This window comes from Pleurodeles waltl, chromosome 11, assembly GCF_031143425.1.
Source record: "Pleurodeles waltl isolate 20211129_DDA chromosome 11, aPleWal1.hap1.20221129, whole genome shotgun sequence".
In the NCBI taxonomy this organism is placed as follows: Eukaryota; Metazoa; Chordata; class Amphibia; order Caudata; family Salamandridae; genus Pleurodeles; species Pleurodeles waltl.
In genome coordinates, this window is record NC_090450.1 from 6,717,250 (window position 1) to 6,732,481 (window position 15,232).

Here is a 15,232-nt window from a genome sequence, read left to right on the forward strand (position 1 = left end):
AATAGTTCTTATTCCATCCCTGGGGGGAGGATTGTAAGGTCAGTATAGACCAAGAAACAAGTATGTTGTTGACGTTTCGACCCAATAAGAAAGCCAATTGTAATCTTGTCAATGGGTCTTCATCAGGACAAGAGGTAGGTAAAATGGAACCTTCTGTTATGACTCTGTCGTCCCATCTCTAGGGGGCGCTGTACGGGGAATGTCGGAAGCCTGGGAATCACATTAAACACTTATCTAGAGTCCCTTGCTGACTCCTGTTTGTTTCTCTTTTCTCCATGGTACACTTGTGTAGGACTACATTTGCTTCTTGGGACTGCAAATCCCATAATGCACAGCTTGGTAGTCAGGAAAACCGGATTCTGTTTCCCATTGTCTTCTATGGGAGAAGTCCAGTTGCTCCTTTTCACTGGATCCTCTCCTCCAGGACTTGCAAGTGTCTGAAACAACCACACGCCTGAGACCTCTCCTGTGCAGCCCAGCTTGGAACTGCTTATAAGCAGCCATTTCCTCAAGCTCCCCGTCGTGCATCGGACTTCGATTCCTTTGTGTTACAGACCCTTTGTCGGATGGTGTTCCAGTTTTGTTCCTGTTCTGTTCCAGCTTGATCCTGTTTCCTGTTTCTCTGCCCTGCTCCTGATTGTTCCAGCCAGAGTCTGCTCCCTATCTCTTAGCTTTGTACCTGTTTGTTTCTTCCAGAGCCTGCTCCCTGTTTCTCTGCCCTGCTCCTGCCTTGTTTCAGCCTGAACCTTCTCTCTGTTTCCCAGTCCTGTTTACTGCTCATTTCCTACTCCCTGTATTCCAGTCCTGTCCTTGCCTGTTCCAGCCAGAGCCTGTTCTCAGTTTCCCAGTCCTGTCTCTGTTTGTCCCAGCCAGAAGTTTGCGCCCTGTTTTCAAGTCCTAGACCCGCCTTTGCTTCAGCGTGAGCCTGTTCCTAGTTCTTGCCTCTGCCTCTTTGTTCCCTTCTGTTTCTTCTTGGTTCTTTGTGTCTGGTAAGTGTTCTATCAGTCTTCACCAGTGTATAAGTGTCCTCCTTTGTTCTGGGGTTGGCCCCTGGTTTCCAGGAGGCAATTCCAGCCCCCATCCTTGTCCAGTGTTATACGTTGTATTTCGTGCCTAACAGTGACAGTGTGCTATTGCTGTTTTCTCAGGAATCGCCACTGTGTTTCCAGCTGGACCCACAAGAGCGTGTTCTGTGTATGTAAGTACTATCCTTGTTTGTGCTCTAGGGTCCAGAGACAGAATCACTTCTGCTGCCTCCTTTCTATGGGGCTGGCAGGGTGACTATCTGTAAGAGCAAACCGCACAGAGGCATTGAGATTCCCTGTCACTGTGGGAGGTTCTGCGCCTTACTCTGTGTACAACCCCAGCGTGTTTGTCCACTAGTAATCCGTTTCCTGTTTGTTCACACAAGGGTTGCTCTGCTTTTACTTTCCTGTTTCCTGTGTCTATCCATAGCTCTCCTTTCCGTGTATGCCTTTAGCAGCTCTTCTTCCCCAGTACACTACCTCTTTAGGATATTCGGTGACCTCAAGGGGTGTCCCAACCAAAGTCCTGATCAGACCCGCCCGAAACCGTGCCACCTTCAATAAAATTTTAAAAAATACAAATTTACACTCAATATTTCCATATGAAAAGACTGAGTCGCTAAATTAAAAAATGTCTCCTCTCCTGGCTGCGCAGTCCCTCACCTGAAAGCTGTGCAGAATAACCACTGTCATCGCGCAATGGTCCCCAGTCTGCGGAGTGAAGGCAAAACAGCTCCTCATCTGCACTGATTATATCAACTAATAGTTAATAAAACTGGTAGGAATTGCCCATTGGCTAAAGCATTTAGCTGCCAAGGATTACTAGAGAACCTGGACAGACCCCTCAAAACCATATCACCTAAAAGGTGCATTCGGTGTCTTGAAACGCGTAAAGAAGCCGCGTGTGACTGGTTCTTGACTCACTCTCGATCAATAGCTTTTAAAGCCAGTTCCAATCCTCAAAAAGCAAAACAAACTCCTCCTGTACAGCAATACAAACAGACTAAGAACAACAGAGCGTGCTCATTATACGCAGCATCTCAGAAAGTGTCATAGATGCGCATGCGTACACCTCCTCACAACAAGCCCTCCAGCATGGACTGTGGAAAATTCCACCGACCTCTCTGTAGGATCCAGATGGATTCACACCCCAAGGCACCTGCCCCCAGCGCTTTCTGCGAACACTAGTACAACTGATCATGTTCTATGACGTTACGTTATGCTACGTTACCTCGAGTTATTGTGACGTTGTATGTTATGTCACGTTATCCTATGTTGTAGTTTGGTATGGAACAGGGCGTTATAGAGGGTTATATTATATTATTTCGTGGTAAACTGGCGGTGACAGATATGTTTTCTCGTTTCGTGTTACCGCACCTCATCCTGTGGTGTGCTGTCTGGCAATGGTACCCGAGAGACCAGGGCACTGGAACGAGTTTAAACATCTTGTACAAGGCACATTGGAACTTCAGGTAACAGTGACTGGAAACACAAGATAAAAGTGAAAAAGCTTTAGCAAACTCCTGTGAGAAAGCCCTCTATAAATGCGGGGTGAGGGTCTGGTTAAACCCTTAAATATCCTATCACAACCTTCTGTGGAAAACAACATCCCAGCAAGTGATGCAAATAAACGCGCGTGCACTGGGTGAGTGAAGGCAGACCCACATCTCTCTGTGTATAGCGGTTTCCAGGTCAGCTGGCAGATGCAGGAAAAACATGAGTAATAAAATCTGAGTTCTCAAAGAGGAGGTTTGAGGTGTGAAGCGGCTGAGACAGGCGCGTGACACACCAATGAGTTCAGAGTGCCACCATGTGGCCTATGAGAGTAATGCAGGACAGTTATTGTGTTTAACTTTTCAGATCTGGCCAGAGATAGCTGTAGTTTAAAAACATTGGCCCATGTTTATACTTTTTGACGCAAACCAGCGCCAGCACTGGTTTGCATCAAAACATTTACCGCCGGCTAAAACCATTCCAACGCGCCAAACGGGCGCCTTATTTATGGATTGACATTAGCCGCCGCTGCGGCCTGGTTATAGTAAAAAAAAATTACTCTAACAGGGCAACGCAGGTGTAGGGAAGAATGGGGGTTGTGCGTCAAAAACCGGACTTGCGCTATTTTTTGAGGCACAACCCCCATTGAAATGACTCCTGTCTTAGGAAATACAGGAGTCGTGCCCCCCTGCCCAATGGCCATGCCCAGGGGACTTCTGTCCCCTGGGGATAGTCATTGGGCATAGTGGTATGTAGGGGGGCCCAAGTTAGGCCCCCCCATGCCACTTTAAAAAGAAATACTAACCTCTACTTACCTGTATTAAGCTGGGATGGGTCCCCCATCCATGGGTGTCCTCCAGGGGTGGGCAAGGGTGGCAGGGGGTGTCCTTGGGGGCAGGGAAGGGCACCTGTGGACTGCTTCCATGGTCAGAGACCATGGAAATGAGCCCACAGGTCTCTTAACGCCTGCCCTCACCCAAGCGTTAAAAAACATCGCAAATCAGGCTCGGTGCCATTTTGTAAGGCCCACCTCCTCCTGTGCGTCAAAATGACGCTGGAGTATAAATAAGGCGCACTTGCCTTAAAGTAATTTTTTGGACAGGAAAGCCTACCTTGCATGTCATTAACGCAAGGCGGTTTCACGCATCCAGAAAATGACACACACTGCTGAGCTTTGACATTCGCAGGATCGGGTGTCAAAGTATAAGTATGGTGTTAGGTTTGCGCCAAATTTGCGTCAAAAAATTTGACGCAAATTCAGCACAAACAGATTATAAATATGCCCCATTGTATATCAATACACTACACACACACACTGAGCATTAAGAAACTGCCCCCTTCAGCCACTGATGGTTGTTAAATGCCGTTCATATTTTCATCAGCACATATTTTGATACGGAAGTTCTGTCACTAATGACGTTTCCTCTTTTTATTCACTCAGCCATGTTATTGGCTGGATTACTCATAAAGACCTCAGGATTCTTCACACTCCTGCCTGACTGACAATCTGGAAATCTCTGGTACTCAGTGGGGACTGTGATAAGACGAATCACCTCTTCTACGTCTCCCCCATTCAAACAAATGTTTTATATCAAACCAGGCCCTCCCTGAACTGCAGCAAGCATGAGAAACCACATCTGTCACCCCTCACGCGACACCTTGCTCGCCGGAAGAGAGACTCAGGCTCCTCCCTTTTCAAAGAACTTTGAGGCAGGACCATGCTGATTCTTGTGTTTGAAAGTTAATTTGGATAAAACTGTGTTTGGTACCCCGGTGCCTTCGTTTTGCTGCTTTGAGTTGCTCTGTTGTTTCACTGCTTGGGTGCGATGGCTCCATGCGTCATCGAATTATTGATCTTTTGTGAATCGATCTAATGGCCTTGGGCCATGCTCTCGCGAGATAAAAACGCAAAGCCATAAAAAGTGAGAGCAGCATTTGTAGGAGTTTATCTAGAGGCATCAGTCCACCGTTAGTTTCCTTTGCACTGCAGATTTCATGCGCTGCAATGTTCTTTAGCGCGTGTGGGCTTTGGACTTTCAAATGTTTTCTGCATCTGGGATGAGGGATGGTCTTGTAGGAGACCGACACCACAAGGATGAAACAAGGCGTTATCACACGAGACTCCCTGACAGCAGTCATGACACGACTGCACTTCCATGTGCCGACACCCAACAGTGGGAAGTCTGGTCTGAGCAGAGCCAAGGGACGGGCCAAGGCCCAGACTTTCAGAACTGACCCACCCCGGAGCTCGGCACCCACACTTGTTGCTATGTGTCACCCGCGTGGGAGTGAGCAGGAGAGCACCACAGAGAGGTGGCGCTATCCTGCCCCCAGAGAGGGGTGATGCTTGTTGTGTGCTCGGGCTAGGCCACACGTTGTATAATTGCCGCACTATAAATGAACACCACCACACAGTTTGCTAGTATCCCGACTGGCGGGAAAACCTCCTGAGTCCTTTTATTACAGTCGGTTGTGTCACCGACTCAACCATTACTTTATCCCATTGCAGGAGAGATTATTGTCATCTCCCTGCAAGTGTGGACGTCATGGGCGGGTCCATAACTAAACACAACATTCCTCCTTTAACCATCACAAAACATGTAAAACCAAAACGTCAGTTCACATTTCAAAGACTGTTCAAAACATTACACACATTCTGGAAACTGAGTTTAGCATGCAAATGGCATTATGTGCATGATCAATCTAACACAAAATCTTGTAGCCTGGTCGAGCATTGGGGGCGGGCCGTAAGCTATAACAACTCATTCCTCACCTTGACAAGACCGAGCCAGCCGTCACCGATCCATGTGCATCAGGCTCTGAGAATGGATGACCCTCAGAGTTCTGAACATCTGGGCTCCTTGCTCCGCAGGATGACACACTGTTAGCCAGCAAACAGGGACCCTGAGATGTGAAACCACCTTCCTCCTGACCATCCATGCTCTCATTGTCTAAACCAATTGAGGACTGTTATCTAGCTTCTGTCACCTGGCAGTCCAGGGTGCACACCACTTTGAAAAATTAAATGTTTCTTGTGACCATCTCCTGGCCTTTTTTAGCAATGATCATGGTGCCTTTGACCTCACTCACCACCCAGGGATCCTTCTCAAAAGGTAACACAAATTTGCTTCCTCCTCTACTGCATTTTACCAGGACCAAATCCCCGACATGAATAGTTCGCTCCTTAGCTCTCCTTCTCCGTGACATCTTGTCATTCCTGTCCTTTCTTTGTGAGAGCATTTTCCCCACTTAACTATGAAATTCGGACGGTTCCTGAACATGGGGAATGGTATCTCAAACATTCCTATTAATGCATAAAGAGCTAGGTGTCTCTCCAGTGGTAGCATGAGGAGTAAATCAGTACTCCCGCAAAAATGCATATACAGCACAGTCCACATTATGACCCCCAGCAATAGCAATTCGCAGTACCTTGTTAATAGTCCTCATAAAACGTTTCACTTCACCATTTGCTTGAGGCCAACGAGGCGTGATCTTTTTGTGTACAATCCCTCAAGACTGTAAGTACTCAGCAAACTCTTGGCGTGAGAACGGAGGTCCATTGTCAGTGCGAATCTCGTGTAGCAAACCATGGGTGGCCATAATCTTTTCAAGACGTGGTATGATCTAAGACGCTGTGGTAGACTCCACAATTTCAACTTCAGGAAACTTTGAGAAGTCATCTATCACAACAAAAGTGTGACGTCCATCTGGCAGACTCCCAAAATCAGCGCTCGCTCGAAATCATGGGACAGGATGAATGGTTTCCGTAAGGATTGGTGGGGGATGTTCAGCTGGACCAACCGCTTGACACATGATACATTGACGTACAACACTTTCGACGTGGTCATCAAGTCCCGGGAATCACACCTTGCTCCTTAACCTGGACTTTGTCTTTACCATTCCTTGATGAGATGTATGGGCAAGCTCCACTATAGAGTGCTGTAAGGACATGGGAATGACCAGCCTGTGCCCCCTCAGCAAACATCCTTCAGGAAATACAGCCAGTTCTTGTCTGACCTTGTGCAGTGAGGACAACATGGTACGAGCTTCCGCCGTCCGGAGAGTCACATTTTGAAGAATAGGATGCAATCTTCTGGATACCACAGCTGACATTACCAGATGCAGACACTCATCACCATCGGTGGCTGACCTGATTTTGTCCAGAGACAGAGGGAGCGGCAGGGACCTTTCCACAACCAACCTCACATACTCTTCTACTTCTTTTGCATCTGCGACTTCTCAAGAAGTAGCAGGCCTGGCATGCCGTGAGAGGTAGTCGGCAGGATTCAAAACTCCAGGTCGATACACCACCTGAAATCGATAGTCTTGCAGCTGCAAAACCCACATTTCTATTTGTGGCGGGGGCTTGGACGACGACCCATTAAACAAAGGAATCAGGGTCTTGTGATCAGTGTGTACTACAAACGGCTGACCATACAGGTACAGATGAAAATGTCTGGAGCCCCAATGCACTGCAATGGCTTCTTTTTCAATTTGGGAGTAGTGTTGCTCAGTCTCTGTTAGGGCACGACTGGCATCCGCCACCGGAGCCCACACTCCATCCAATTGCTTTTGGGCCAACACTGCCCCAAGCCCCGTGGGACTAGCATCCACCGACCGTTCAGACTCCTTTTGAGGGTCAAAATAGACCAGGGTGGTGTGTACTTGTTTGGGTCCCCACTCCCAAACGGCATTGGTTTTGATGAGGTCACTGAGAGGAGCCGTTAGAGCTCTCAGGTTCTTGAGAAACCGCACACAATAATTCAGCATGCCCAAATAGCTACGGACACCAGATACATTAATGGGAGCCATGGCAGATTGAACGTCCTTTACCTTGGCTGGATCCGGCAAGACTCCTTCTCCAGAGAAACAATACCCAAAGAAGGCCACTTCTGTCCGTAGAAAAGAACACTTGTCTCTGTGGAGCGTCAGGCCATTCTCTTGAAGTCTCTGGAATGTTGCTCGGAGGCGAGAGAAATGTGACTCCACACTGGGCACATGCACGACGTGATGACTCCTGGTAGGCCAGCAAGTACCCCACAAATGGTGTCTTGAAAAACCTCTGCGGCGCTGGAAATCCCAAAACTCAGACGTTTATATCGCCTGAGACCCACATGAGTGGAGAAAGTGGTTATGCCTCTGGAATCGGGATGTAACAGGAGCTGGTGATATCCAGCCCTCAAATCCATTTTCAATAACCACCTTAACCCTGCAACCTCTGCAACGATGTCATCTACAGTAGGTGTTAGATGCTGTTCCCGTTTAATGGCGACATTTGGCAAGCGCATATCCACACAAATCCTCACCTCTCCTGGTTGCTTAGGTTTCCTAGCAATCACAATGGGTGATACCCATGGAGTGGGACCGTCGACCTTCTCTATAACATCCGCTTGCTCCAGCTTCCCGAGCTCCTCCTCCACTTTGGGCCTCAGATGGAAAGCCACTCTGCGATGTTTCAAAGCCACTGGCTGTATGGACTTGTCAATGTGTAGCCGTAACATGCGGTCCTTCAGAGAACCTATACATTAAAAAAATTACTTAAACTCAGTTACCAAGCTCTCCACAGTCTCAAGTTGAACACTGAATGTAAAAGAAATGAAGTTTAACTGCTCTGCCGTCCGGCAGCTTAGTAGCATATCCGATCCAGTCTTGGTGACAAATACCTTGGCTTGTATTGCATTCTCCTTGTGAAACAGTGTCATGGTAAACACACCTGCCAACGGCAGTGGCTGCAACGACCCAAACGCATATACTTGGGTCATTGTAGGTCGTAACTTGGGCTGAATGGGAAGATTTTTTAATACTGATTGGGCCATTACGTTAATGGAAGCGCCAGTGTCAATCAACGCGTCAACCATATGGCCTGCCAGAAGAATTGGGCACCTTGGTACTCGCTTCCGAGGATACCCACTAGGCTGCAACACGTGTATCACGTGGACAGTTCCTTCACGCTCCTCATCATCGTCCAGATCATCATCTTCTTCTGCCATCATGGGTGGTTGCACTGAGTTGACAGCTTTGAGCTTCTGTGACATGGGACGGACCGTTGGCCTGCATACTTTGGCGAATTGGTTCAACTTATTGCAACTCGAGCATTACTTGCCTTGAGCAGGACACATACCTTGATGAGGGAATGGACTGCCACAAGAGTAGCTGGATCGTGATGACGTGGTGGCCCTTTGCCTGGATTTCTTTCTATCCACAGCAGCTGCGGTGATGGCGTTCACTGGCTCCACTTGGACCCGGGTTTGTAGCGCTGCTTCCATTTGAGATGTACGTACCTTAGGTAGCTCCTTGGACCTTCCCAATGTGAGTATGTTTACCATCGACATACTAGGTATCTGCAATATGTGCTCCCTTAGCTTCACGGATGCGCATCCCTGTATGAGTTGCGCACGGACTTCATCTTCCACGTCCAGTAAAGTGCAGGTGCGAGCTAGGTCTTTTAGCCTCGCATAGAAAGTATCAACTGATTCATTGGGAAGTTGTCTGGCCTGTCTGAGGAGGAAACGTTCGTAGTCAGGATTCTCCAGGGGTTTGAAGTGAGCTGTGATTGCCCTTTTTAGTGACTAGTAGGTGAAAGGCAGGCCCTCTCGGCCACAGACTGTCCCAGTTTATGAATTGCTGCACCTCCCAAAGGCTTATAGCCCCAAACAGGATCCTCAGCTCTGTCCTGCCCTTTGTGCACTCCAGAATGCGTGCACCAAGGAAGAACAATTGCTGCTCACCTTGTAGAGTGAGGAATTGACAAGGCTGGTTGCTCCAGCAACCACCAGGACGCCTGCCTTGGGCGTGAATCGGCGAGCCTTGGGATTCCCTGCAAGTGTGGACGTCATGGGCGGGTCCATGACTGAACACAACAATGCTGGTGTCCTTAGAGGTGGGAGAAGCGGGTCTGAGAGTGGAATCCTGTTACATTGAGGGCAGCAACAGATGTTTGGAAGCAGAGTAGGAGGAGGCATGAAGATTTGTTCATCACAGAATAGATGCTGACTCACGAGTACGTTTGTTGCTGAGTCAGGTCCTTGGACATGTAGAGTGAAAGCACCAGGAGCCTGAAACTTGGGGTTACACGTTGTTAAGTAGCTTTTTAAGTGGTGCATTTGTTATTTGCAGTTGTGGTTGTACATGTGGTGGTAGGACGCAATATGCCGTGTTTGTGAGATGTGCTCGCCCCCTCAAAATGCAACCCTCCTTCAGGCTTAAAGCCTGAGGGCAGAGCCAGCTTTAGTGGGGGTGGTGGCCAGTGAGAACATCTTTGTGTGTGCCCCCCTCCCAGCCCATGACCTCCTCCTTGGATTCCCTCACTACCACCTGGAAAAGATCCCATCATCTCTAAAATACAGACCCGTTCTTTGCAGCAGACACATTAACCCTCTGCTCCACTTTATGGAGAATCAACGCTGCCACCAGACAAAACTCTGATCGCTCTCTCTAGCAGGAACATTCATCCCAAGTTATCTTGACACTTTTATTGCTGCCTGAAAGCTGGAGAGTGCCCTCATCCAGTTCAGCGCCCACTAGGGTTGCTCTGCCCTAAAGCGCTATGTGAGGGGACATCAGGATTTCATCCACTTGCAGCTGGAAGTGGCATTTCTGAGGAGGGTAAATATCAAATAACCACATTCTCTGTCGTTTGCTTCTTAACTTTAAAAAACATGAATTAAAGAGTGAGCAGTAGATCTGTGGTATTTCAGTTTGTCCTGGCGCCACGGGCGGGAATACCCCACACGCTCTGAGCCCATGTTCAACAGAGAGCGAGTGCCGTGTTCACCGGACCCCACAGACATCCCTAGATTCAGTCAGTGCAGACCCCACAGACATCCCTAGACGCATTCAGTGCAGACCCCACAGGCCTCCCTAGGCGTAGTCAGTGCAGACCCCACAGACCTCCATAGACACAGTCAGTGCAGACCCTACACTTCCCCCTAGACACAGTCAGTGCAGACCCCACAGACCTCCCTAGACACAGTCAGTGCAGACCCCACAGACCTCCCTAGACGCATCAGTGCAAACCCCACAGACATCCCTAGATACAGCCAGTGCAGTCCCCACAGACCTCCATAGACGCAGTCAGTGCAGACCCCACAGGCCTCCCTAGACAATGTCAGTGCAGACCCACAGACCTCCCTAGACGCAGTCAGTGCAGACCCCACAGGCCTCCCTAGACAATGTCAGTGCAGACCCACATACCTCCCTTGACGCAGTCAGTGCAGACCTCACAGACCTCCATAGACACAGTCAGTGCAGACCCTACACTTCTCCCTAGACACAGTCAGTGCAGACCCCAAAGGCCTGCCTAGACGCAGTCAGTGCAGACCCACATACCTCCCTAGACGCAGTCAGTGCAGACTCCACAGACCTTCCTAGACACAGTACAGACCCTACACTTCTCCCTAGACACAGTCAGTGTAGATCCCACAGACCTCCCTAGATGCAGTCAGTGCAGACCCCACAGGCCTCCCTAGACGCAGTCAGTGCAGACCCCACAGACCTCCATAGACACAGTCAGTGCAGACCCTACACTTCTCCCTAGACACAGTCAGTGCAGACCCCAAAGGCCTGCCTATACGCAGTCAGTGCAGACCCACATACCTCCCTAGACGCAGTCAGTTCAGACTCCACAGACCTCCATAGACACAGTCAGTGCAGACCCCACAGACCTCCCTAGACACAGTCAGTGTAGACCCGACAGACCTCCCTAGAGCAGTCAGTGCAGACTCCACAGACCTTCCTAGACACAGTGCAGACCCTACACCTCTCCCTAGACACAGTCAGTGTAGATCCCACAGACCTCCCTAGAGCAGTCAGTGCAGACTTCACAGACCTTCCTAGACAATGTCAGTGCAGACCCATATACCTCCCTAGACGCAGTCAGAGAAGACCCCAAAGGCCTGCCTAGACGCAGTCAGTGCAGACCCACATACCTCCCTAGACGCAGTCAGTGCAGACCCCAAAGGCCTGCCTAGACGCAGTCAGTGCAGACCCACATACCTCCCTAGATGCAGTCAGTTCAGACTCCACAGACCTCCATAGACACAGTCAGTTCAGACTCCACAGACCTTCCTAGACACAGTACAGACCCTACAATTCTCCCTAGACACAGTCAGTGTAGATCCCACAGACCTCCCTAGAGCAGTCAGTGCAGACCCCACAGACCTTCCTAGACACAGTGCAGACCCTACACCTCTCCCTAGACACGGTCAGTGTAGATCCCACAGACCTCCCTAGACACAGTCAGTGCAGACCCCACAAGCCTCCCTAGATGCAGTCAGTGCAGTCACATACCTCCCTAGACAAAGTCAGTGTGGACCCCACAGACTTCCCTACACACAGTCAGTGCAGACCCCACAGACATCCCTAGATTCAGTCAGTGAAGACTCCACAGACCGCCTTAGACTCTCTCAGTGCAGAACCAGCAGACTTCCCTGCACACAGTCAGTGTAGACGCCACAGACCTCCCTAGACACAGTCAGTGCAGATCCCACAGACCTCCCTAGATGCAGTCAGTGCAGATCCACATCCCTCCCTAGGCACTGTCAGTGCAGACCCACATACCTCTCTAGACACAGTCAGTGCAGACCCCACAGGCCTCCCTTGACACAGTCAGTGCAGACCCAACAGACCTCCCCAGGCACAGTCAGTGCAGACACCACAGACCTCCATAGACAGTCAGTGCAGACGCCACAGACGTCCATAGAAACAGTCAGTGCAGACCCAACAGACGTGTAGACATAATCAGTGCAGACCCCACAGACCTCCCCAGGCACAGTCAGTGCAGACCCCACAGACCTCCCCAGGCACAGTCAGTGCAGACCCAACAGACCTCCACATGCACAGTCAGTGCAGACCCCACAGATCTCCCCAGGGACGGACCTCAGTTGCTATGCCAGGCACATGTGACCTCGGGTGGGGGGGGGTTGCTCACTGGGAGAAGGTTGTGGCTAATGTATGCGGTGAAGAGGAGCTATTGAATTTATATTACAGCAGCTTCTTAGGGATTTAATGAACTGCAATGCACAGCAATATCCGCCGGAAGGAGTGAGCGCGCGCCGGCCCCCCTCAGGACCCACAGACACCTCAGAGGTTAAAAGCTGAAGGACGAGCTGAAAGGTGTTCAACAACCATCCCGCGCCTAATTTAGAGTTAGGTGGCATTTATTAACCATCTGATTTCTGGAGAAAGTGCCACAAACAGAGAAGAATTCAACTTAATCCTTCAGACGATAATAAAATTAGAAGCATCTGCCTGTAGATTTATCCTGCCTGTGTGTTTACTGCCTGTGGTTTTATTCTGCTGTGGGTTTATCCTGCTTGTGGTTTTATTCTGCCTGTGGGTGTATCCTGCCTGTGGATTTATTCTGCTGTAGGTTTATTGTGCCGTGGATTATTCTGCAGTGGGTCCTGTCTTCTTGTGGGTTTATCCTACCTGTGGGTTTATCCTGTCTGTGGGTTTATCCTGCCTGTGGGCTTATTCTGCTTGTGTGTTTATTCCGCCTGTGAAATTTTCCTGCCTGTGGGTTTATTCTGCTGTGGGTTCATTCTGCTGTGGGTTTATACCGCCTGTTGGTTTATCCTGCCTGTGGATTTATTGTGCCTCTGGGTTTATTCTGCTGTGAGGTTATCCTGTGTTTGTGTTTATTCTGCCTGTGTGTTTATTCTGCTGTGGGTTTGTTCTGCTCTGAGTTAATACTTTCTGTGGGTTAATTCTGCCTGTGGGTTTATTCTGCCTGTGGGTTTATTCTGATTGTAGGTTTATTATGCCTCTGGGTTTATTCTGCCGTGGGTTTATTCTGTCTCTGGGTTTATTCTATATCTGGGTTTATTCCGCTGTGTGTTTATTCTGCCTGTGGGTTTATTGTGCCTGTGGGTTTATTCTGCCTGTGGGTTTATCTTGCCTGTGGGTTTATTCTGTCTCTGGGTTCATTCTGCATTTGGGTTTATTATGGCTGAGGGTTTATACTGCCTGTGGGTTTATCCTGCCTGTGGGTTTATTCTGCTGTGGGTTTATTCTGCTCTGAGTTTATACTTTTGATGGGTTAATTCTGCCTGTGGGTTTATTCTGCCTGTGGGTTTATTCTGATTGTAGGTTTATTCTGCCTGTGTGTTTATTCTGCTTTGGGTTTATTCTGCCTGTGGGTTTATTATGGTGTGGGTTTATTCTGTCTTTCGGTTTAGTCTGCTTTGGGTTTATTGTGCCTGTGGGTTTATTGTGCCTGTGGGTTTATCGTGCCTGTGGGTTTATTCTGTCTCTGGGTTCATTCTGCATTTAGGTTTATTGTGCCTGTGGGTTTATCCTGCCTGTGGGTTTATTCTGCCTGCGGGTTTATCCTGCTGTGGGTTTATTCTGCAGTGGGTTTATTCTGCAGTGGGTTTATTCTGCCTGTGGGTTTATTCTGCCTGTGGTTTTTTTTATGACTGTTGGTTTATTCTGCATTTGGGTTTATTCTGCCTGTGGGTTTATTCTCCTATGGGTTTATCCTGCTGTAGGTTTATTCTGTTGTTGGTTTATTCTGCTGTGGGATTGTTCTAAGTGTGCGTTTATTCTGCTATGGGTTTACTCTGCTTGTGGGTTTATCCTGCTCTGGGTTTACTCTGCCTGTGGGTTTATCGTGTCTGTGGTTTGTCCTGCCTGTGAGTTTATCCTGCCTGTGGGCTTATCCTGCTGTGAGTTTATCCTGCCTGTGTGTTTATCCTGCTGTGGGTTTATCCTGCCTGTGGGTATTCTGATGTGGCTTTATCCTGCTGTGGGTTTATTCTGCCTGTAGCTTTACTCTGCCTGTGGGTTTATTCTACATTTGGGTTTATTCTGTCTGTGGGTTTATTCTGTCTGTTGGTCTATTTTGAATTTGGGTTTTCTTCTCCTGTGGGTTTATTCTGCCTGTGGGTTTCTTATGCCTGTGAGTTTTTCTACCTGTGGGTTTATTCTGCCTTTGGGTTTATCCTGCCTGTGGGTTTATTCTGCCTGTGGGTTTATCTTGTCTGTGGGTTTATTATGCCTGTGGGTTTATACTGCCTGTGGGATTATCCTGCCTGTGAGTTTATCCTGCCTGTGGGTTTATTCTGCATGTGGGTTTATCCTGCCTGTGGATTTATTATGCCTGTGAATGTATTCTGCTGTGGGCTTATTCTGCTGTTGGTTTATTCTGCTGTGGGTTTATCTAATTGTCTGTTTATTCTGCTATGGGTTTATTCTGCTTGTGGGTTTATCCTGCTGTGGGTTTATTCTGCCTGTGGGTTTATCCTGTCTGGGGGTTTATTCTGCCTGTGAGTTTATCCTGCCTGTGGGGTTATCCTGCTGTGGGTTTATCCTGCCTGTGGGTTTATCCTGCCTGTGAATTTATTCTGCTGTGGGCTTATTCTAATTGTCTGTTTATTCTGCTATGGGTTTATTCTGCTTGAGGGTTTATCCTGCTCTGGGTTTACTCTGCCTGTGGGTTTATCCTGTCTGTGGGTTTATCCAGCTTGTGGGGTTATCCTGCCTGTGGGTTTATTCTGCCTTTGGGGTTTTCCTGTTTTTAGCGGCACCGCCCGGCATGAGAGGACGTTCCATCCAACACTTAGCTCTAGATGAAGCTTGTACTTTGCACTATTACCACCAAAATAAAACACATTTTAGTATGTTTTCACAAAATCGATGTCCATTTTTTTTTTCTTTTTTTTTTAAAATATATATAAGAACCATTTGTAAAACTGTAGATAAGTTGAAAAGTA